Source organism: Hyla sarda, chromosome 2 (genome assembly GCF_029499605.1).
Source record: "Hyla sarda isolate aHylSar1 chromosome 2, aHylSar1.hap1, whole genome shotgun sequence".
NCBI classification, from domain to species: Eukaryota; Metazoa; Chordata; class Amphibia; order Anura; family Hylidae; genus Hyla; species Hyla sarda.
In genome coordinates this window covers 344,146,894-344,171,727 of record NC_079190.1, presented here as the reverse complement: position 1 = coordinate 344,171,727, position 24,834 = coordinate 344,146,894, and the positions used below count along the sequence as shown (strand labels likewise).

General features: G+C 41.9%; 1 long non-coding RNA gene across 1 annotated transcript in view; it reads left to right on the top strand.

Annotated features, from left to right (window-relative positions):
- Positions 1-24,834, top strand: part of LOC130356512 (uncharacterized) — a 147,233-nt gene that overhangs the window by 6,332 nt on the left and 116,067 nt on the right. The gene's annotated exons all lie outside the window — the stretch shown is intronic.

Sequence of the window (24,834 nt, the reverse complement as noted above, 5' to 3'; positions counted from 1 at the left end):
ATGCAACAGCTGGAGGCACACTACTACAACTCCAGGCATACCCTTTTGCTTTCCGTGCATGCTGGGAGTTGTAGTTTTCATAGAAAAAAATGTGCCTTCAGCTGTTGTATAACTACAACCCCTAGCATTCACAGACTACCAAAGGGCATGCTGGGAGTTGTAGTTATGCCTACATCTGATGCAGAACTACAACTCCCAGCATGCCCTTTGGCTGTGCATGCTGGGAGTTGTTGCTAAGCAACAGCAGGAGGCAAACAGGTGTCACGAACCGGCAGGACAGGTAGTGGATCCTCTAGACCAGAGAGGCGATGGCGCGGGTCGTACTGAGGGATCGGTTCTAAGCAGTTACTGGTCTTCACCAGAGCCCGCCGCAAAGCGGGATGGATTTGCTGTGGCGGTAACTACCAGGTCGTGTCCCCCAGTAATGACTCGACCTCTCTGGCAGCTGATATGGCGTGGTACACAGGGAGCAGGCAAGAGCGTAGTCGGACGTAGCAGAGGTCAGGGCAGGCGGCAAGGGTTCAAAGGCGAGTAGTTGGTAGCAACGGGTTTGGCAACAGGCAAGGCAATACAAGGCTACAGGGAACGCTTTCTCAGAGGCACAAGGGCACAAAGATCCGGCAAGGGCAGGAAGGGGCAGGTTACATTTATAGGGAAGGAACAGGGGTCAGTAACCAGCGCACCAATCAATGGTGCGCTGGCCCTTTAAATTTACAGAAGCCGGCGCGCACGTGCCCTAGAGAGCGGGGCTGCGCGCGCCGGGAGGCAGAGACCGTCGGCGCAGGGAGCGAGGATCAAGGTAAGACAGACTGGGACGCGGCGCGTGAGCGGGGACCAGCCGCCACGGCAGCCGCGTCCCCGACACAAGGCGACCCATGCTCCCGGTCAGCGCATCTGACCGGGAGGCGCCGAGATCCCGAGGCGGGGGGCAGAGGAAGCGGACGCTACGGTCCGGAGGAGGGGACCGGAGCGCTCGCTGTGACAGCAGGTCTCACCTCCTGCTGTATCCTGCTGCCCCCGCTCCTGCCACTGCTCCTGCCGGTCCAGTCTGCCGCTGCCGCTCCTGAGGGGACCCTCTCTGTGCTAGGGGAAGTTAAGAGACCTCCGCCTTCCCCGATCACTGTCCAGCAGCGTAGTGATCGTGAGGTGGTACCCGTACCACCTCACTTCTGCTGGGTAAAAGTGATTGGGGCTGTCTCGGACAGCCCCTATCACCCTTTTTTTCCAGGTCACCTGGGCACCGCAGACCCAGTTGACTTGGAATCTCCACAAATGGTAGGTCTCAGGACCCCCCAAGGGCTTTTCACGGGATGCCTGCAGAATGATTTCAGCAGGCATCCTATTCCGTTCACCACCGGGTTACCTTCGGTGAACGGAAACGTTCAGGGCATACAGCTACACCCTTGGTCCTTAAGTCCCAGGACGCGAGGGCATACCTGTACTCCCTTAGTCCTGGACTGGTTAAGTGGTGATGTGCATGTGGAACTTGCTGCTACATTCATAACGAAGAACCAGTGCCCCATTCTGTAGATTGCGGGGGGGTCCCAGCAGCTGGACCTGAGACTTATCTCCTGTGGAGACATATCTCCTGTGGATAGCGGATAGTAAGTAATTTAAATTAGGAACACCCCTTAAGGTAGCTGTAGGAAATTCTCACATTGGGTTCACACATAGTACAAAACACCAAAAAGGTGCAAATCTTCCACTATAGTTTATAGAAATATAGAAACATAGAATGTGTTGGAAGATAAGAACCATTTGGCCCATTTAGTCTGCCCAATAATCTGAATCCTATCAATTGTCCCTGACCCTATCTTATATGAAGGATAGCCTTATGTCTATCTCATGCATGTTTAAAATCCTTCAGTGTATTTGCAGCTACCACTTCTGGAGGAAGGCTATTCCATGCATCCACTACTCTCTCAGTAAAGTAATACTTCCTGATATTACTTTTAAACCTTTGCCCCTCTAATTTAAAACTATGTCCTCTTTTGGTAGTTTTTCTTCTTTTAAATATGCTCTCCACCTTTACCGTGTTGTATGTATTTAAAAGTTTCTATCATATCCCCTCAATCTCTTCTTTCTTCCAAGCTATACATGTTAAGGTCCTTTAACCTTTCCTGGTAAGTTTTATCCTGCAATCCATGTACTAGTTTAGTATCTCTTCTCTGAACTCTCTCTAGAGTATCTATATTCTTTTGGAGATACGGCCTTCAGTACTGCGCACAATACTCCAAGTGAGGTCTCACCAGTGTTCTGTACAGCGGCATGAGCACTTCTCTCTTTCTACTGCTTATACCTCTCCCTATACATCCAAGCATTCTGCTAGCATTTCCTGCTGCTCTATTACATTGTCTTCCTACCTTTAAGTCTTCTGAAATAATTACTCCTAAATCCCTTTCCTCAGATACTGAGGTCAGGACTGTGTCAAATATTCTATATTCTGCTCGAGGGTTTTTACGCCCCAAGTGCATTATCTTGCACTTGTCCACAAAAAATTTCAGTTGCCAGAGTTCTGACCATTCGTCTAGTTTTCCTAAATCCTTTTCCATTTGGTGTATCCCTCCAGGAACATCAACCCGGTAACATATCTTTGTGTCATCAGCAAACAGACATACCTCACCATCGATACCTTTTGCAATATCACTAATAAAGATATTAAACAAAATTGTACAGATCCCTGAGGTACCCCACTGGTAACAAGACCTAGCTCTGAATATACTCCGTTGACCACAACCCTCGTTTGTCTGTCACTCTGCCATTGCCTAATCCACTCAACAATATGGGAGTCCAAGCTCAATGACTGCAGTTTATTGTAAGTCTTCTATGTGGGACAGTATCAAAAGCCTTATCAAAATCTAGATATCAATAAGATTTGTTTGACATGATCTCCCTGAAGTAAACCCATGTTGTTTTTCATCTTGCAATCCATGGGATTTTAGATGTTCCACAATCCTATCCTTTAGTAGGGTTTCCATTAATTTCCCCATTATTGATGTCAGACTTACTGACCTATAGTTGCTTGATTCCTCCCTACTACCTTTTCTTGTGAATGGGCACGAAATTTGCTAATTTCCAATCTTCTGGGATGACTCCTGTTACCAGTGATTAGTTAAATATATCTGTTAACAGTTTTGCTAGCTCGTGTTGTTTTTCATCTTGCAATCCATGGGATTTTAGATGTTCCACAATCCTATTCTTTAGTAGGGTTTCCATTAATTTCCCCACTATTGATGTCAGACTTACTGACCTATAGTTGCTTGATTCCTCCCTACTACCTTTTCTTGTGAATGGGCACGAAATTTGCTAATTTCCAATCTTCTGGGATGACTCCTGTTACCAGTGATTAGTTAAATATATCTGTTAACAGTTTTGCTAGCTCGTCAGTAAGCTCTTTTAATAATTTTGGGTGTATCCCATCAGGCCCCTGTGACTTATTTGTCTTTACTTTAGACTTTAGAACCTCTTCCTCTGTAAAGACACATGCATCAAACGATTCATTAGTCTCCCTCCCTAATTGAGGTCCTTTTCCTTCTTTTTCTTCTGTAAAAACTGAACAGAAGTATTTCTACATAACTTCCCTCCTTTGTTTTTAATTTAGTTATTCCTTGTTTTAATTTCCTTTTTTGATTTATATTTCTGAAAAATGTCTTATCCCCTTTTTTCACAGACTGGGCTAGTTTTTCTTCTTCCTGTGCTTTGAAGTTCTTATAACTTGCTTGGCCTCTTTCTGCCTAATCTGGTAGATTTCCCTATCTTCATTGCTCTGAGTTGTTTTATAATTACTAAATGCTAGCTTTTAGTTTTTTATGATTTTGGCCACTACTGCTGAGTACCAAAGTGGTCTCTTTCTTTTTCTGCTTTTACTGACAAGTCTAATACAATTTTCTGTTGCCTTCTATAATGTGTCTTTTAAGTAGTCCCATTTCTCATGGACTCCATGTAATCCATTCCAGTCTGATAGGGACTCATGTATGACTAATCTCATTTTTGAAAAGTCTTTTTTTCTAAAATCTAAAACTTTTGTTTTTGTGTGGTGTGACTTCTTTACTGTTCTTGTATTAAACCACACTGACTGGTGATCACTAGATCCCAAGCTTTCGCCTACAATAACATCATATACCAAATCCCCATTTGTGAATACCAAATCCAAAATGACCTCCCTCTGGGTTGGCTCCTCAACTACTTGTTGTAGAGATAATCCCAGGAGGGAATTTAGAATATCTGTACTCCTGGAAGGACTAGCTATTTTGGTTTTCCAATTTATATCTGGAAGATTGAAGTCTCCCATAATGATAACTTCTCCTTTCATTGTCATTTTAGCTATTTCTTCAACTAGTAGATCATCTAATTCTTTAACTTGGCCAGGGAGTCTATATATCACACCTACACGAGTTACTGCATGATTACCAAACTGCCTCACTAACTTGTATTAGGTTCGATTTTATGTTATCTTTCAAATATAGGGCCACTCCTCCTTCCTTGCCTTCTCTGTCTCTTCTGTATAAAGAGTACCCTGGTATGAATATGTCCCAGTCATTACTTTTATTAAACCATGTCTCAGTAACAGCCACTAAATCTATTTTCTTAGATGCCATTATTGACCCAAGTTCATACATTAGACATAGGAGTCGATAGTTCCTCACCCTTTGTGCTTGAGCCAATATCCATGTTGCCCTTACATTCTGAGAGTGCTGCAAATGAATTATGGAGAACCACAGATTGTGGGACATGTCTTCTATCCACAAATCTAAGTCTTCCAGAACCTACAGTAACCCATCTGCCATTTCTAGGGGTCCTCTGTGGCATTGCAGCAGTCCCAGTCTGTTTGTTTAACAGATAATTTAAACATCTCAGATTTCAAAAATGATATTTCCTGCTGCAGTAAGGAGAATTGTCTATAGATCTGATAGCATCCAAACCTCCAAAGAGTGAAACATTAAATACATGCTCAACAATTAATGAACAGAACCAAGTCTGCCATTTTAAAGAGGAGAAAAATTAAAACAAATCTTACCTTTTTTAGATTGTATCTGTCTCCAGCCTACCTCCTGACTATCTCCTGCAATATCTCTAATGCACTTAGAAATAGCAGCACTTTGAATATGCAGCTAATGAATTAGTCTGTGTCAGTTTCATTGCTGGTTTGGGCTAAAAGTACTGACAACATTCCAATAAAATACTGATCAAATACTATGTTTGAAAGAAACCTAAATCATCTTTCTGGCAAAAATGAGTCAGGGACTTTGTATAGGAACAGTCCTTTATTGCAAACTGCACACCTGCATAGCCCTATATATTCTGCTGTTGTTATTAAATTTAATCTATGCTGCCTCATGTTCTCTGAAGCTGATGTAAGTCTATTTTCACATAAAGACAAAAAATGCCTGCAAAAAAATGGACCAATAGCAAAAAATGCTTGTGAGGCTTAGAAAAATCTAAAAACAACTATATGGGTAAATAGCCTAAGGCTATTACCAACACTTATCTATACCCTTTCTGCAATGGTTTGGAAGTTACAAGCAGCTCATGCCATGCATGCTGCCGCATAGGTACAGCCTACCTCCTCCTCCTTGTGCCTTAGACCTGCACCTGCATCTCTCTAACTTTCCATTCACAATATGAAGACCGGTAGTGGCAACTACCCTTAGGGATCGTATAGAAGAAGGATGCTTCATGGCGCTTCCCCAGCAGTTGAGATGTACAGTGGCGCAAAAAAAAGTATTTAGTCAGCCACCAATTGTGCAAGTTCTCCCACTTAAAAAGATGAGAGAGGCCTGTAATTTTCATCATAGGTATACCTCAACTATGAGAGACATAATGAGAAAACATACATAAAATCACATTGTCTCATTTTTAACTCCTTAACGACGATATAACGTGGGGTCACGCGGTGACCCCGCATCATATTGGGTCGGTCCCGGCAGCAATCACAGATCACACGAAAATGAATATGTTTGAATAACATTCCAAAAGTTTGTTAACCCTTTTGGGGTTTCACAGGAATAGCAGCAAAATGAAAATTCAAAATCTTAATTTTACAATAACATGTTCTTGTAGGCCCATATTTTTTTATTTTTACAAAGGGTAAAAGGAGAAAAAGCCCAACAAAATTTGTAACCCCATTTCCCTTTAGTATGGAAATACCTCATATGTGGATGTAGAGTGCTCTGTGGGTGCACTAGAGGGCTCAGAAGGGAAGGAGCGATAGTGGGATTTTGGAGAGCGAATTTTGCTGAAATGGTTTTTGAGGGGCATATCGCTTTTAGGAAGCCCCCATGGTACCTGAACAGCAAAAAACACCCATATGGCACACTATTTGGGAAACTATACCCCTCAAGGAAGGTAACAAGGGGTACAGTGAGCCTTTGCACCCCACAGGTGATTGAAGAACTTTCGTTAAAGTGGGACTTGAAAATGAAAAATCTGATTTTTTTTTACTAAAATGCTGATGTTACACCAAATTTTTCATTTTCACAAGGGCTGATAGGTGAAAATGTCCCCCAAAATTTGTAACCCCATTTCTCTTGAGTAAGAAAATATCTCATATGTGGATGTTAAGGGCTCTGTGGGTGCACTAGAGGGCTCAGAAGGGAAGGAGCGACATTGGGCTTTTGGAAAGCAAATTTTGCTGAAATGGTTTTTGGGGGCATGTCGCATTTAGGAAGCCCCCATGGTGCCAGAAAAGCAAAAACGCTGGTGTAACCCTACATTTTTCATTTTTACTAGGGGTAACAGGAGAAAATGCCCCCCTAAAATTCGTAACACTGTTTCTTCTGAGTATGGAAATACCTCATATGTGGATGTAAAGTACTCTGCTGGCGAACTATAATGCTCAGAAGAGAACCCCATTGGGCTTTTGGAGAGAGAATTTGGTTTTAGTGGAAGTCGAGGGCCATGTGAATTTATAAAGCCCCTGTGCTGCCAGAACAGTGGACCCCTTCCGGCATGTGGCCCCATTTCAGAAAGTACACCCCTCACAGAATGTAATAAGGGGTGCAGTGAGCATTTACACCCCACATGTGTCTGACAGATCTTTGGAAAAGTGGGCTGTGCAAATAAAAAATTACATTTTTCCTTTTTTACGGACCACTGTTTAAAAAATCTGTCAGACACCTGTGGGGTGTAACTGCTCACTGTACCCCTTATTACATTCTGTGAGGGGTGTAGTTTCCGAAATGGGGTAACATGTGGGGGGGTCCACTGTTCTGGCACTATGGGGGCTTTGTAAATGCATATGGCCTTCAATTCCAGCCAAATTCTTTCTCCTAAAGCCCAATAGCGCTCTTTCTCTTCTGAGCCCTGTAGTGCACCTGCATAGCACTATACATCCACATATGGGGTATTTCCTTACTTAGAAATGGGGTTAAAAATTTTGGAGGGATTTTTTTCTATTACCCCTTGTGAAAATGAAAACTTTGGGGTAACCAGCATTTTAGTGAAAAAAAATCTAAATGTTTATTTTCATGTCCAACTTGTGGGGTGTTAAGACACATTGTGTTACACATTTTGGGGGTCTTTTTTTCCTTTTACCTCTTATGAAAATGAAAAGTATAGGGCAACACCAGCATGTTAGTGTAAAAAAAATTATTTTTTTACATTAACATGCTGATGTAGACCCACACTTTACCTTTTCATAAGGGGTAAAAGGAGAAAAAGCCCCCCAAAATTTGTAGCACAACGGATGCAAGTGTGACAATTGCCTCTGCCACCAAAAAATACCCTACGACAGTGTATCCCAAACAGTGTGCCTCCAGCTATTGCAAAACTCTTAGTATGCCTGGTCAGTCAATTGCACGTGGGGGATGAGGGAAACTGTGTTACCTAACTCAGTGTTTCTGTACCAGTGCACCTCCAGCTGTTGCAAAACTACAACTCCCAGCATGCACTGTCTGTCAGTGCATGCTGGGAGTTGTAGTTTTGCAACAGCTGGAGGCACAAGGGTTAGAAAACACTGAGTTAGGTAAGAGACCCTAACTCAGTGTTTCCCCATCAGTGTGTCTCCAGCTGTTGCAAATCTACAACTCCCAACATGCACTGACTGCTGAAGGGCATGCTGGGAGTTGTAGTTATGCAACAGCTGGAGGGGCACAGTTTGGAGACCACTGTGTAGTGGTCTCCAAACTGTGGCCCTACAGATGTTTCAAAACTACAAATCCCAGCATGCCCAGACTATCCAGGCATGCTGGGAGTTGTAGTTCAGCAACATCTGAAATGCCACATGTTGCAGAACTACAACGCCCAGCATACCTGGACAGTCTGGGCATGCTGAGAGTTGTAGCTTTGCAATGTCGCAAGGGTCACAGTTTTTAGCCCCTGAGATGTTGCAAAACTACAACCCCTCAGCATGCCCAGACAGCCAAAGGCTGTTTGGGCATGCTGGTAGTTATAGTTTTGAAACGTCTAGGGGGCCACAGTTGAAGATAACTCACCTCGATCTTCAGAGTGCGGCCCGCCCGCACCGGTCCCGCTGCCACCGGTCACATTTGCTGTCCCGCCGCTGCTGCCGGTCGCATCCGTCACTTCCACCAGTCACGCTCACTGCCACCACCGAGTCCGCGCAGCCATCACCAAGATAACCCCGTTCTGCCCGGACTTCCAGGGACAGAGTGGAGGATCATAATGTTTGACCCCCCGCCCCCTCCTGCCATTCATACAAATAAACATGGCCTATATTCAAAAAGAATTTCAGGCACTCACGGTTAGATGGTTAATTTTCTTTTCATTTATTCCAAACGTTCTGCAGTTTTTCACAGCTTTTAATGATGATATAGAGGCAAAATATAGAGGCAAAATATCCATACTAGCAGAGGTCTAGATGCACTGACCAATGGCAGGGGATAAGAGGAGTGGAACCCCTGCCACCTCGCACCTATTGTTCAGGATGGTCGGAACTGTTTCTGACAGCTCCGATCATCCTTATTTTCTGGGCAATCGGGTCACCAGTGACCTGATCGGCCAGAAAAAGCTGTGATTCGCTGGTAAGAATTGACCGGCGTATCACAGTGATCGCCAATAAATAGGGGTCTCAGGACCCCCTAGGCGATGTCCCGGGATGGCTGTTGATAGATATCAGCAGTCATCCCGTTCCGATCACCGCCCCGTGCGCATCAGTGAACGGAATTCCCAAGGGCGTACAGGTACGCCCTTGGTCCTTAAGTACCAGTGAGCAAGGGCGTACCTGTATGCCCTTAGTCCCCAACAGGTTAAGCTAGTACATGTCCGGGCCCATCTGAAGTTTTCTAGAGAGCATTTGGATGATCCAGAAGAGTATTGGGAGAATGTCATATGGTGAGATGAAACCAAAGTAGAACTTTTTGGTAAAAACTCAACTCGTCGTGTTTGGAGGAGAAAGAATGCTGAGTTGCATCCAAAGGACACCATACCCACTGTGAAGCATGGGGGTGGAAAAATCATGCTTTGGGGTTGTTTTTCTGCTAAGGGACTAAGACGACTGATCCATTTAAAGGATAGAATGAATGGGACCATGTATCGTGAGATTTTGAGTGAAAACCTCCTTCCATCAGCAAGGGCATTGAAGATGAAATGTGGCTGGGTCTTTCAGCATGACAATGATCCCAAACACACCGCCCAGGCAACAGAGTGGCTTTGTAAGAAGCATTTCAAGGTCCTGGAATGGCCTAGCCAGTCTCCAGATCTCAACCCCATAGAAAACCTTTGGAGGTAGTTGAAAGTCCGTGTTGCCCAGCGAAACATCACTGCTCTAGAGGAGATCTGCATGGAGGAATGGGATAAAATAATAGCAACAGTGTGTGAAAACCTTGTGAAGACTTACAGAAAACGTTGTTATTGCCAACAAAGGGTATATATTGAGATTAACTTTTGTTATTGACCAAATACTCATTTTCCATCATAATTTGCAAATAAATTATTTAAGAATCAGACAATGTGATCTTATGGATTTTTTTTTTCATTATGTCTCTCATAGTTGAGGTATACCTATAATGAAAATTACAGACCTCTCTCATCTTTTTAAGTGGAAGAACTTACAAAATTGGTGGATGACTAAATACTTTTTGCCCCACTGTAACCAGATCTGGTATTAGGATTAAAAATGGTAAAAAAAAATTTCAGAATCAAAAGGTCAATACAATGTAAAGCATTAAAGGGGTACTCCGGTGAAAAACTTTTTTTTTTTAAATCAACTGGTGTCAGAAAGTTAAACAGATTAGTAAATGGCTTCTATTAAAAAATCTTAATCCTTCCTGTACTTATTAGCTGCTGAATACTACAGTGGAAATTATTTTCCGTTTGAAACACAGAGCTGTCTGCTGACATCATGAGTACAGTGCTCTCTGCTGACAGCTCTGTCCATTTTAGGAACTGTCCAGGGTAAAAGGAAATCCCCATAGCAAACATATGCTGTTCTGGACAGTTCATAAAATGGACAGAGATGTCAGCAGAGAGCACTGTGCTTGTGATGTCAGCAGACAGTTCTGTGTTTCAAAAAGAAAAGAATTTCTGCTGTAGTATTCAGCAGCTAATAAGTACAGGAAGGATTAAGATTTTTTAATAGAAGGGATTTACAAATCTGTTTCACTTTCTGGCACCTGTTGATTTAAAAAAAAAAAAAGTTTTTCACCGGAGTACCCCTTTAACCCCTTAACGACGCAGGACGTATATTTATGTCCTGCGCCAGCTCCCGCGATATGAAGCGGGATCGCGCCGCGATCCCGCATCATATCGCGTGGGTCCCGGCGCTAATCAACGGCCGGGACCCGCGGCTAATACCACACATCGCCGATCGCGGCGATGTGCGGTATTAACCCTTTAGAAGCGGCGGTCAAAGCTGACCGCCGCTTCTAAAGTGAAACTGAAAGTATCCCGGCTGCTCAGTCGGGCTGTTCGGGACCGCCGCGGTGAAATCGCGGCGTCCCGAACAGCTGATCGGACACCGGGAGGGCTCTTACCTGCCTCCTCGGTGTCCGATCGACGAATGACTGCTCCGTGCCTGAGATCCAGGCAGGAGCAGTCAAGCGCCGATAATGCTGATCACAGGCGTGTTAATACACGCCTGTGATCAGGATGAGAGATCAGTGTGTGCAGTGTTATAGGTCCCTATGGGACCTATAACACTGCAAAAAAAAAGTTAAAAAAAAGTGTTAATAAAGGTCATTTAACCCCTTCCCTAATAAAAGTTTGAATCACCCCCCTTTTCCCATAAGAAAAATAAAACAGTGTAAAAAAAAATAAAAATAAACATATGTGGTATCGCCGCGTGCGTAAATGTCCGAACTATAAAAATATATCATTAATTAAGCCGCACAGTCAATGGCGTACGCGCAAAAAAATTCCAAAGTCCAAAAAAGCGTATTTTGGTAACTTTTTATAACATTAAAAAATGAATAAAAAGTGATCAAAAAGTCAGATCAAAACAAAAATCATACCAATAAAAACTTCAGATCACGGCGCAAAAAATGAGTCCTCATACCGCCCCGTACGTGGAAAAATAAAAAATGTATAGGGGTCAGAAGATGACATTTTTAAACGTATACATTTTCCTGCATGTAGTTATGATTTTTTCCAGAAGTGCGACAAAATCAAACCTATATAAGTAGGGTATCATTTTAACCGTATGGACCTACATAATAATGATAAGGTGTAATTTTTACCGAAATATGCACTGCGTAGAAACGGAAGCCCCCAAAAGTTACAAAATGGCGGTTTTTTTTCGATTTTGTCGCACAATGATTTTTTTTTCCGTTTCGCCGTGCATTTTTGGGTAAAATGACTAATGTCACTGCAAAATAGAATTGGCGACGCAAAAAATAAGCCATAATATGGATTTTTAGGTGGAAAATTGAAAGGGTTATGATTTTTTAAAGGTAAGGAGGAAAAAACGAAAGTGCAAAAACGGAAAAACCCTGAGTCCTTAAGGGGTTAAAACTGATGAGGAAGTGCCACAAGATGCACTTCTATATTATTCCTCTGGGTCATTGTCATTACTGATCTTTGTTTTACATCTGTGGATCCTGGTGCCCAAGTTGGTAGAACCCAGGCTTAATACACACCCACATACATACACAATCTTGTAACTTTCGCCTCTGTCAGATGTGATTTGGCCTCACCTCTCGGTGTGTTGTGTAGACAATGGATCATGGAACTTCTATTTACCAATGCTTCTACCTGTAGATAATTATGTTCACAATGAAGATGATGGAGAAGCTGGATTATTATTCTCGTAAAAAAAAAAAAAAAAAGAAGTTCGAAGAATACTATTCTAATAAAGTACAGGGGCTGAGAGAAATTATTTTATGTGTTTTCTAAAGCTTTTTTTTTTTTTTACATCAAAAGGCTAAAAAATAAACTGATCAATGTTCACATGATAGCTAATACTAATAATATCATGGGAGAGAACACAGTTGGATAGATTTAATCTACCAACCTCCAAGTCATAGGGAAAAGTCTGTTTAGGTTGGAAAGAACCCCCTTGGTAGCAGAATTTTTTTCCAGGTAAGAAGCAGCCAAAGTACTCAGCTCGTAAGCTTTACCACGTCCAGATACCAAGCTCTACAGGGCCAGAATAAAGTGATTGACACGTTGTCCTCTCTGATTTCTCTTAAGAGTTTCTCACTGAGAGGAAGTGGGGGAAAATTATATCCTGTTTTAAAGGGGTACTCCGCTGCTCAGCATTTGGAACAAAATGTTCCCTCATGATGTCACGTCCAAATGCTGAGCAGCGGAGTACCCCTTTAAGTGCAGTAGTATTTCTGGTTGCTTTGTTTAGTTATCATCTCCAGTAACTTGGAATTACTTTTAAATAATGATTGGACCCTAGGCAAGATCTTCTTTGGGCAAATCAACCCGGCTCCCACCACAACCTCCACCAGAAGTTGCTTAACTGACGCTGGATGTCCTCTCGAAAATAGTGTATAGAGTCTGTACTCCTATTCAGGGCACATACAGCCTACACTCATACACAGAGTTTATCCAATCTATTCTCAAATGCAGGGTATATACAGTCTATATTCACACTCAGGGTACATACAGCCTACACTCACACATAAGGTAACGTATATACTTGAGTATAAGCCGACCCGAATATAAGCCGAGGCCCCTAATTTTACCCCAAAAACCCAGGAAACGTTATTGACTCGACTATAAGCCTAGGGTGGGAAATACATCATCCCCCCAAGTAATCATCCAGACCCCTGTCATCATCCCCCTCCCCTTCATCATCACCGCCTGTCAATCCCTTCATCAGTGGTCTTCAACCTGCGGACCTCCAAATGTTGCAAAACTACAACTCCCAGCATGCCCGGACAGCCATCGGCTGTCCAGGCATGCTGGGTGTTGTAGTTTTGAAACCTCTGAAGGTCCGCAGGTTGAAGACCACTGTGGCCTTTGTCATCAACCAGCCCCCCCCCCCCTATTGTTTTGTACTCACCTCCCCTCGGCGGGAAGTTAGGGTGAGCTGGTCCGGGCCATCTATGCTACAGGGACCGTCCGGTGGGGATGGTTAGTCATTGTGGGCTGTCCATTTTCACCGGCGGGGCCTCTTCTCCGCGCTTCGGGCCCGTACTAGTAATGTTGCCTTGATGACGATGCACAGGGACGTTGCGCATGAACGTCCCTGTGCGTCGTCGTCAAGGCAACGTCACTACTCCGGAGCCAGGCCTGAAGCTCGGAGAAGAGGTCCCCCCCTGTGAAAATGGACAGTCTGCAACGACTAACCATCCCCACTGGACGGTCCCTGCAGCATAGATGGCCCGGACCAGCTCACCCTAACTTCCAGCCGAGGGGAGGTGAGTACAAAACAAAAAGGGGGGGGGGGCTGGATGATGACGAAGGCCGCAGTGGTCTTCAACCTGCGGACCTCCAGAGGTTTCAAAACTACAACACCCAGCGTGCCTGGACAGCCGATGGCTGTCCGGGCATGCTGGGAGTTGTAGTTTTACAACATCTAGAGGTCCGCAGGTTGAAGACCACTGATGAAGGGATTGACAGGCGGAGAGTTCACTCAAGTATAAGCCGAGGGGGGGCGTTATCAGCATAAAAAATTGTGCTGAAAAAATCAGCTTATACTCGAGTATATATGGTATATAAAGTCTACACTTACTCACAGGGTACATACAGTCTATATTTGCACACAGGGCATACACTTTCTACACTGACAAACAGGGTATATACAGTCTATATACACACACAAGTTATATACAGTCTATACTCACACACTTAGGGTACATGCAGGCTACACTTACACTTAACCCATTAAGGACTCAAGGGTGGACTTAAGTAGACCACCAATTCTACTTTGTAATGAGATCAGTCATTTTACCCAAAAATCTATGGTGAAACCCCAAAAAATCTTTTTGCAACAAAATTGAAAGAAAAAAAAACAACATTTTGTAATTTTGGGGGCTTCCGCTTCTAAGCAGTGCATTTTTGGGTTAAAATGACACCTTCTCTTTATTCTGTAGGTCCATATGATTAAAATGATTAAACCTAATATAGGTTTGATTTTGTCTTACTTCTGGAAAAAATCATAACTACATGCAGGAAAATTAATAAGTTTAAAAATGTCCTCTTCTGACCCCTATAACTTTTTTTTTATTTTTCCGCATATGGGGATGTATGAGGGCTCATTTTTTTGCTCCGTGATCTGAAGTTTTTTATTGGTTCCATTTTTGTTTTGATCGGACTTTTTGATCACTTTTTATAAATTTTTTTATGGTATAAAAAGTGACCAAAAATGCGCTATTTTGGACTTTGACCGTGCAGTTTAATTAACGATATATTTTGAATAGGTCGGACATTTACACACGCAGCGATACCACATATTTTTATATTTATTTTTATTTACATAGTTTAATTTTTTTATTGGGAAAAGGGGGGTGATTCAGACTTTTTTAGGGAAGGGGTTAAATACAAGAACAACAAAGACGTGGCCTCAAATGGCAGGAGGTGATCAACCCTTAATGCAGTTGTGCATATATTCTGGGGGAGCAGATCCTACACTTGTGGTCCGTTGCTAAGGGCAATCCCCAGCATAAAATGCATACAATGGGAGATGCCTACAACAGACCACAAGTACCACAATGGCATCCTACACCAGATAAAAAGGTGTGGATGTATAACACTTAGAACACTACAAAACAAGAATTTAGGTGCACTACTGTGGTAGATGTAAACAATGACATTGGCTAACCCTCAACACTGATGTTAAAATTGAGACATTAGCCAGTATATCCTTAGATGAAGGACATACCTGAGCCCGCACACCAACACCAAGGTTTCTCATTTGGCATGGGGAAGGGGTTAAATCACATTTATTAACACTTTATTTTCAACTATAACATTGCACACACTGATTTCCTACACTGATCACTGCTATGTAATAGCATAGCATTGATCAGTGTTATCGCCGCTTGACTGCTCCTGCCTGGATCTCAGGCATGGAGCAGTCATTCGGTGATTGGACAATGAGAAGGCAGGTCCTGCAGCTGATCAGGAAACTCCGGTGGTCCCGATCAGCCTGACTGAGCTCCTGGGAAGGTTTCACTTCAGACGCGGCGATCAAAGTTTGAAGGGTTAATACCAGGCATCACCACGATCGATGATGTCCTATATTAGCCGTGGGTTCCGGATGTTGATGGCCGCCGTGACTGACCCGTTATGACATGGTGTCACCGCGTGACCCCACGTTATATTGCGGGAGCCAGTGCAGGACGTAAATATACATCCTGCGTGGTTAAGGAGTTAATGTATATACCGTCTATACTCACACTCAGTGTACATACAGGCTGCACTTGCACTCAATGTTTATACAGTCTATACTCAGGATCCTTAGTCACCATGTGTTATAACCATGGAGACAGGAAGTGGAGTGCAGAGCAGTTCAATGTGTATGCCTGCTCCCGAGCACACTCATGGCTCCTGCTCTACCACCTGGACATAGAGAAGCACAGCCTTAGGATAGATAAGACCCGGCAGTCAAACCACAGAGTGCTAAAGGGACTGTGAGTACAGACAGAGTTCCTTCTGGTGGTGGAGGACTGCAGCGCTCCATATAGCTGTATTTGAAGACAGGCAGCACAGTGGGCTCAAGGGGAATAACTGGGCCCAGGGTAGCTGTCTGTTTCGCCCCACATTAAAGACAGCTCTGTAGATGAATCTTAGCCCACTGAATGGTGATATCACCCTTACTAATGTTTGCCCCTGTATGTTGATGTAGAATACAGTGGAAAGTTCTGAATTTTGACCTCTAGTCAAAACTGAAGTAAAGTTATCCTGATAACCTTTAGTCCTTGAGCACTGAAAGATAAATTTAGAGTGAACATATACAATCTCAAAGAAGGAAAAGATGACAGCCAGCACCACCATATTGTCTGTCCACTATTCAAACTCAGCTCCGGATAACGGACCCAGGTGTGTAATTTAAGCAATGACGATGTGGCGCTACTCGCTCAGATATATACAGCAATCCATATGACTTGACACAAAGAAAGAAAAGAAAGCAGAGGCGGACCGATCAGGTATGATAATCCACAGATCTATATTGGTCCAAGCAGGAGGGCGGCAGATGGAACCGGGGGGAGCTCAGATGTCGGGCCACGGACTGTATCACGCCCCTAGGCCGCACCGCTTTCTTTTCTTTCTTTGTGTCAAGTTAAATGTACAGTGATTTCCCAACTATAGATGGAGGAATTTGTTGTTAAGACAACGTGATTTTTTTTTAAAATACTTTCTTTTCAAGTAACCACCTTTTGAAGTTATCTTTCGATAAGGATCCCAGTCTCATTATTGGTGGAGAACGTATTGTAAAACCAGTATATGCTACTTAACCAAATCACTCTGTTGCCAGCAGGTGTTAGAATTCCCAGAAGGATCCCTTGTTTATTGTTTGGTAGACCTAAAGTAAGTTTATGGAAGTAGTATTAGACAACTCTAAAGGAGACTGGTATTGATTTGTCTTAATATCCTATCTTGAGAAGATATTCAACCTTACCCACCCAGGAAGGAAAATGCATGTGATATCAGAAATTGATTTAGTTAGTTTGAAAAAGTATCTAATAAAGCAAGCACCATCTAACTATCCTCTGAATCTTACTGTCTTCTGAGCCTAAATAGAATTCTTGAATCTTAAAAACTATAGAACCATATCTTAACTAAACTAATAGGGAACAAGCATCCTGAAGATCTTTAAAGCTGCTTAAAGAACAAGAACTCCAGCTCAAAGGGCAATAAGCAAGTTATTTTTTTGGTTAATCATCACTTGTCTATGGTACCAACCAAATGAGGAAATAACATAGAGTAAAAAACACAAATCACCCAAAGAAACTTCATAAAAGTCCTGTAAAGAGTTTATAGGTAGATTCATTCCCTGGTTGGAAAATCTTTTTGTCTGGGAGTGTGCTAGCTACCTGAATGATTGGTGTAGAGCAGTGGTCTCCTAAGTGTGGACCTCCAGGTGTTAACTCCCAACATGCAATACAACTCCTGGCATACTAAACGTTACAGTGTTGCAACATCAGAATGTCCACCATTTGCAGGTCTACTTTGTCTTAGCCTACTGCAACGCCCTTCATGATGAGGCAGAATCATTATAAGTTTAGGCATAGAGGAAAGACAAGGTGGCAACACTGCTTAGCATCTCACTAGGTGAAATTTATGCCATCAAAACAAACAATTGTAGTCTGGGTTAGGGCCATGGGGTACATAAAACTAGAACAAACAATGTCCAGACTGTGCAAAAAGTAGACTTTTTTTTTTACCACTCACCATTAAAATGTAACTTTTATTGATTCATCTTTAACCCCTCAAGGACCCAGCCAATTTTCACTGTAGGACCCGGCCATATTTTGCACTTCTGAACACTGTCATTTTAAGCATTAATAACTCTGGGATGCTTTTACTTTTCATTCTGATTCTGAGATTGTCTACTTTATGTTAGTGGTAAAATTTTGTCGATACTTGCATAATTTCTTGATGAAAAAATTTAAAATGTAGCATTTTTTTTTTATTTGAAGTTCTCTGCTTATAAGGAAAATGGATATTCCAAATAAATTATATATTGATTCACATATACAATATGCCTACTTTATGTTGGCATCATAAAGTTGACATGTTTTTACTTTTGGAAGACATCAGAGGACTTCAAAGTATAGCAGCAATTTACCATTTTTTCACAAAATTTTCAAAATCGAAATTTTTCAGGGACCAGTTCAGTTTTGAAGTGGATTTGAAGGGCCTTCTTATTAGAGATACCCCATAAATGACCGCATTATAAAAACTGCACCCTCAAAGTATTCAAAATGACATTTTAAAGGTTTGTTAACCCTCTAGGTGTTTCACAGGAATAGCAGCAAATTGAAGGAGAAAATTCAAAATCTTTATTTTTTTACACTGGCATGTTCTTGTAGACCCAGATTTTGAATTTTTACAAGGTAATAGGAGAAAATGCCCCCCCCAAAATGTGTAACCCCATCTTTTCTGAATATGGAAAAAGCCCATGTGTGGACGTCAAGTGCTCTGCTGCCGAACTACAATGCTCAGAATAGAAGGAGTCACATTTGGCTTTTGGAAAGCAAATTTAGCTGAAATGATTTTTGGGGGGAATTTCCCATTTAGGAAGCCCCTATGGTGCCAGGACAGCAACCCCCCCCCCCCCCACATCGCATACTATTTTGAAAACTACACACCTTAATGAATGTAACAAGGGGTTCAGTGAGCCTTAATACACCACACGTATTAGACGACTTTTTGTTAAAGTTGGATGTGTAAAGGATTTCTTTTTTTTTTTCACTAAAATGCTGGTTTTCCAGCAGGAGAAAATGCCCTCCAAAATTTGTAACCCCATCTCTTCTGAGTATGGAAATACCCCATGTGTGGACGTCAAGTGCACTGCGGGCGCACTACAATGCTCAGAAGAAAAGGAGTCACATTTGGCTTTTTGGAAAGCAAATTTATCTGAAATGATTTTTGTGGGCATGTCCCATTTAGGAAGCCCCTATGGTGCCAGGACAGCAAAAAAAAAAAAAAAAAAAAAAAAAAAGACATGGCATACTATTTTGGAAACTACACCCCTCAAGGAACGTAACAAGGGGTAGAGTGAGCCTTAACACCTCACAGGTGTTTGATGACTTTTCGTTAAAGTTGGATGTGTGAATGACTATTATTATTTTTTTTCACTAAAATGCTGGTTTCCCCCAAATTTAAAATTTTTGCAAGGGGTGATAGGAGAAAATGCCCCTAGAATGTGTAATTCCATCTCTTCTGAGTATGGAAATACCCCAGGGGACAAGTACTGGAAAAAAAAGTGAGGGAACTCATCCAAGATTTTCACTCAAAGCTGGTACTGCAGGACTTCTGCTAATGGGAATGGGTTCCTGCTGTGAAAAAAGTGCAGGAACTCAGTTCCCATGCGTTCCTGCAGGACTTGAGCTCTGAAATACCCCATGTGTGGACATCAAGTGTACTGCAGGCGCACTACAATGCTCAAAAGAGAAGGAGTCACATTTGCTTTTGGAAAGCAAATTTTGCTGCAATGGTTTTTGGGGGCATATCGCATTTAGGAAGCCCCTACGGTGCCAGAACAGCAAAAAAATAACCACATGGCATACTATTTTGGTAACTACACCCCTCAAGAAGCGTAACAAGGGGTACAGTGACCCTTAACACCCCACAGGTGTTTGATAAATGTTCATGTGGCATGGCATAAGTGGCATGTGAAAAGGAAAATTTAGATTTTTTTACACTAAAATGCATGGGTTACCCCATATTTTTCATTTTCACAAGTGGTAACAGGAGAAAATGTCACCATAAATTTGTAAGTACATTTCTTTGGAGTAAGGCCATACCACATATTTGGGCGTAAACAGCTCCAGATAAAAGAGTTTTTTGGGCAATTTAGTGATTTTATGGGGTTTATCAGTGTAATGGAGGCATTTCTGAATGGCCTCGAACCAATTCCGTGTCTCGGGGCTCCGATCTTGGCAGAGGGGGGGAGGGTACCTGGCTCCTTCTTGCAGCTCTGCCTGCTTACTTAATTCAGTAAGCTGGCAGAGCTGCAAGAAGACGTCATTAACCCCTCCCTTGCCGGCTGCTAATGGACGGCTGATCGTCCGCCCAATAGCAGCACTCCTGGGGGGGGGGGGGGGGGGAACGGACTAAATCGCCACCTCCCCATAGATACAGTAGGTGATTGGGGGTGTATTTTACACCCCCGATCACCATGTATCTCCAGGTCATCGGGTCCTATGTGACCTGTATGACCCGAATCGCCACAGAATGCCGGTTTGAACTCACCGAATTCCGTCGTGATGACCCCCCTGGGCATTTGCGCGGGGTGCCTAATGATCGATATCAGCAGTCACCCCAGTCTGGTCCCCGCCCGGCATGCAGCGGGGACCGAAATTCCCACGGGTGTACAGGTACGCCCTGGGTCCTTAAGTACCAGGGCGTCAGGGCATACCTGTACACCCTGGGTCCTTAACTGGTTAAAAATCATAGGCTTTTGGCATGAAAGGGAGAATAAACCGTACAGCCGAAGCTGAGCGGAGTAACAGCAACTTCCCGCTTCCTTACTGCTGGATGCTCACGTAAGTCTTTAATACGAAATCCAGGATCGCTATCCCGAAGTAGGATTCAAATCCAAATAATTCCAAAGAGCAAAAATTCTTAATGTGCAAAATTCCCATTGTCTCAATATGCGCTCCCGTTCCAGACTGTCAGCTGTCACTTCAAACAAAAGAAAGTAAGTTGGTTCCCATCACTGTTGTGTATTTCCTTCATGTGTTCTATGAGCCTTGCTGATCCCAGCCCCCTTATTAAGGAGTGCTTATGCTCCCTGAAACTGGAAAAAAAAAGGCATCGCTTCGTAGATCCAATATAGTAGAAGTTACAGGGGAACAGGATGGCATAGACCACCCTCTCTGACATGCAGTATATCAAGTACTTTACAGGGACATCTGTGCCTCCCAGTTTGAAATAGACTCCTTTTTTTCAGTTGAGGGCAATGGATGCATTTGCTGCATCTAAAATTGCCTTTAACTCGTTATCCATGAGCCAGTTTTTAGAGTTTTTTTTTTAGCTGTGTGGAAGATGGAAGTTACTAGCATATTTTTCAAACTTTTACTGTGTCTGAATGTTAACAGAGGTTTTCTCAGAGCTATTTCTTGCAATACTGGATCTCTCTCCAAAATATGCCAGTTATTCAGTATGGCTTTCTTAATGGTATCTGACATCGAGTTGTATTGAAATGAGAAGACAAATCTTTTTTTCTTTTTACTCTCTTTTTCTTTCTTGTATTTAAACACCAACTTGTCACAGGTGACATTTTCAGTTTTCATTAATGCTTCATCCAGAAGCTCTTCTGGATATCCTCTAAGGGACAAACATTCCTTTAATTCTAGGGCTTGTGTTTCAAAGTCATTTTTATTGCTGTTAATCTTTTTTAAGCTGAGTAATTTGCTGTAAGGCACTGCTTTTTTGTGTGCTGGGGATGATTGCTGGCAAAATGCAGGTATGAATTCATTATGGATTTTTTGTGAAAACCTTTTGTTGTAAAAGAAGTTCCCTGATTTATTATTTCTAAATCTAAGAATTCGATGTTATGATCAGAAAAATTACTTGTGAACAACATGTTCATCTCGTTTTTTTTGTTTAAGTACAGAAGAAATTCATCAAATTGTTTTTTGCTGCCGTTCCAAGCAATATAAACGTCATTGATGAATCTTGCGTATGTCTTGATGCATAGTAGAAATGGGTTGGAAGAAGTTTAGATCATTCTCTGCTCTAATGCAGCAATGAACAAATTGGCAAATGTGCAGCAAGGAACAAATTGGCAAATGTGCACACCACTGGTGTGCCCATCGCCGTCCCAGACTTATGTGTATACCACCTCTTGTCAAAAATCAAGCAATTATTGCTGAAGATCAATTCCAGCCCCTCTGTAACAAACTCCACAAATTCATCACTTTTTGGGCACTTTTCAGGAAGTCTCCTACTACCTGGATCCCCAATTTCTGGGGTATCCGTGTGTAGAGGCTTTCTCCATCAATTGTACCTAAGCTGTAACCTTCTTCCCACTGTAAATTATCTGTATCTTTAAGATACCAGGGGACATTCAGTAAAAGGGGTCTCAGCAACCAGTTAAGATAAGTACTCTAGTGGTGATCCAATGCCTGCCACTATTGGTCACCCAGGTGTCAAAACCAAACATTTATGGGTTTTAGGTAAAAAGTACCACCGAGGCTTCTTAATCCTGTTATTTATCAGCTTCTCTGCTTTATTTTTACTCAGGATGCCTCTTTCTACATTCTTATTTAGAAATGTCCTCAACGTAGACATCATTTTGGCAGTGGGGTCTGAACTTAGAGGTGTATACACATCTGTGTTATTCAGTTGCCTTAGTGCTTCAGTGGCATAGTACTTTTCTGACATTACACCACGCTTTACCCTTTGTTGGCCTTTTTTATGACACGGTCTCTTTGTGATTTCAGCCACTTTAAGGCTCGTTACTGGGGTTAGATATGTACAATAATGCTTTTACTTCTCTGTTGACTTTTGCCACAAATATGTCTAAGCTACTACCTGTTTGTACTTATGGAGTAAAAGTGGATGGATTGCCACCTGTGAAATTTTGTATTTCTCATGCTTCTTCCAAATTTCCTTCCTCTGCATCTACCAAATCCAGAAGACATATCTGATCTCTGGCAGAAAAATTGGACGGGGCAAAAAATCCTAACTATCCTTCTTTTTCTCTTTCTTTTTTCTCTTTTTTTCTGTACTTTTATTGATCTTTTCAAACATATGGCTTTTATATTACAATTTTTTTTAAACTTACTTTTGCTTACATGCGACCTATTTATCAAATAGTATGACTTTGATAAATAAATAAAAATTACAAAATCATTTTTGAAAGCAGAAAAGTTTCCCCTTATGTTAAAAGCTGAAGCTCTTTAGCTACCCTTTATTACCAGTAGCATTGCTAGAGAGTGACGGGGAGAGGAGGGGGGGCGTACTGCATCGCGTGAAACCCTGCCTGGCACTAAATAGCTGCACTCCAACTATCCCACAACAACCCATCCACCCTCCTCAGAAATTAAAAAGTATTTAAAACATACAATGCCGCACCATGAATATCCATACTCTGGAGGCTTTTTTGTGATGTTGGTGGGTGGAGTCTTGCGTTTATGTCAGGAAGGAAGACAGCGCAGCGCAGACACCAACCAACAATAGTGAAGCCATAAAAAAAAAACACCCCAAAATGTGCATGAAGCTGTATTGCTATGGATGTTTCTTTTTTTTAAGGAAAATTTTGGTGCCACATATGGGTTATTTACATAGTCTGTAAAACTTCTTACACAATTATTTAGTTGCTTATTCTATTTTAACACAACATTAATTTTAAAATGTTGTGGGTACGCCAGCATGTATGTGTCTTAAAATAAGGTGTGCAGTGTGTATTTTCAACCTTAAAATTGATAGAGTTTTTAGTTATATAATACATTTTTTCTGTAATTAACATTAATGTAGTAGCTTTGTTCCATGATGCAGTACAAGAACAGTTGTTAAAGTGGGTGTTAATTTCCTTTTCTGCAGACATATGCACTTTCTGTTAGCCAGGTTGGACCTGGAATACATATGCGACTTTTAAATGGAGATGCAACTTTTTTTCTTCATAAATAGCGACTATCGCATTTGATAAATACAAGACGATTGCAAAGTAAAAAAAAAAATAAGTTACTACGTGAGCAGATTTCAGAAATGTGCTTTGGAATAAGCAAAAGTCAAAAAGTCGCAGCGTGTATGGAAAAGTCGCATGTGTGCAAGTACGTGCAACTTTTTTACGCAAAAAAATTATACGGAGCTTGATAAATCTCCTTCATGTACATAAATTTTTTTGATACCTTTAAACAAATCGATATCGAAAGCAGCAGGGTTAAACTTCTTCGGAACACAAAAATTCAATCCTTTGGATAGCACTGCAAGACAGTCTTCACTTAATTCCACACCTGACAAATTGATTACAGTCACAGGGTCTATTTTCTGCTCCTCCAGGTTACTTGTTTACTTAGTCTTAGACTTTTTCCTTCCACCCCGCCGGATACATTTTCTAGAGGGGCTTCTTTCCTGTTATTTGTCTCATTGCTTTTAGATGTAGAATTATTATTTCCTTTATATCTAGTGTCTTCTGAAGAGCTTGAGTTAGTGTCAGTTGTCCAATACTCTTTAGTTTAGTTTTTTCTGCAAAACTTTTTCCTCCTAGATGTAAATCTTTTTTATTTCCTTCCTTTTCCTGTTGCCATACGAAAATTCTGTCCTTTTCATAGTCCAACTTGTCCCTAAAGAATTTGTCCTTTTTCTTTCTTTAATTTCGGGCTGAATGGGGACAAGTATTTTTTCCGATTTCTGGAAAAACTGATGCGCCTGGCCTTCTGTTAGACGTTTTCTTAGCTCTGTTTTTGCTTTCAATAACTCAGTTGTGACAAGATCTACTTTTTTTTTTCAACACTAATTTCCTCAACCACATGGCACAATCTAATTGCAACTCCCTCCATTTCTTTTGAAAATCTGTATGTGCCTGAAATTAGGATGCTTCCCTTAGATGTCTTAATCCGCAGGGTTACTACTCACATATGATCTGAGTGATTTGAATGTCCAAAATAACCTCACTTCTTTACTGGCGAGATTAGTAATTTTAAATTCTAGTGCCCGGGTGCAGATAACTTTTATGTCCTCCTTGTGATTGCACTCTTAAAAAAATCCTCTGCATTCTCCCTTCTGGCACAGAGTGCTTGGGTCACATTCCCAGAATTACCTTCTCCTTCCTTATATACTCCATTATACTCCATATGAGACATATTGGCA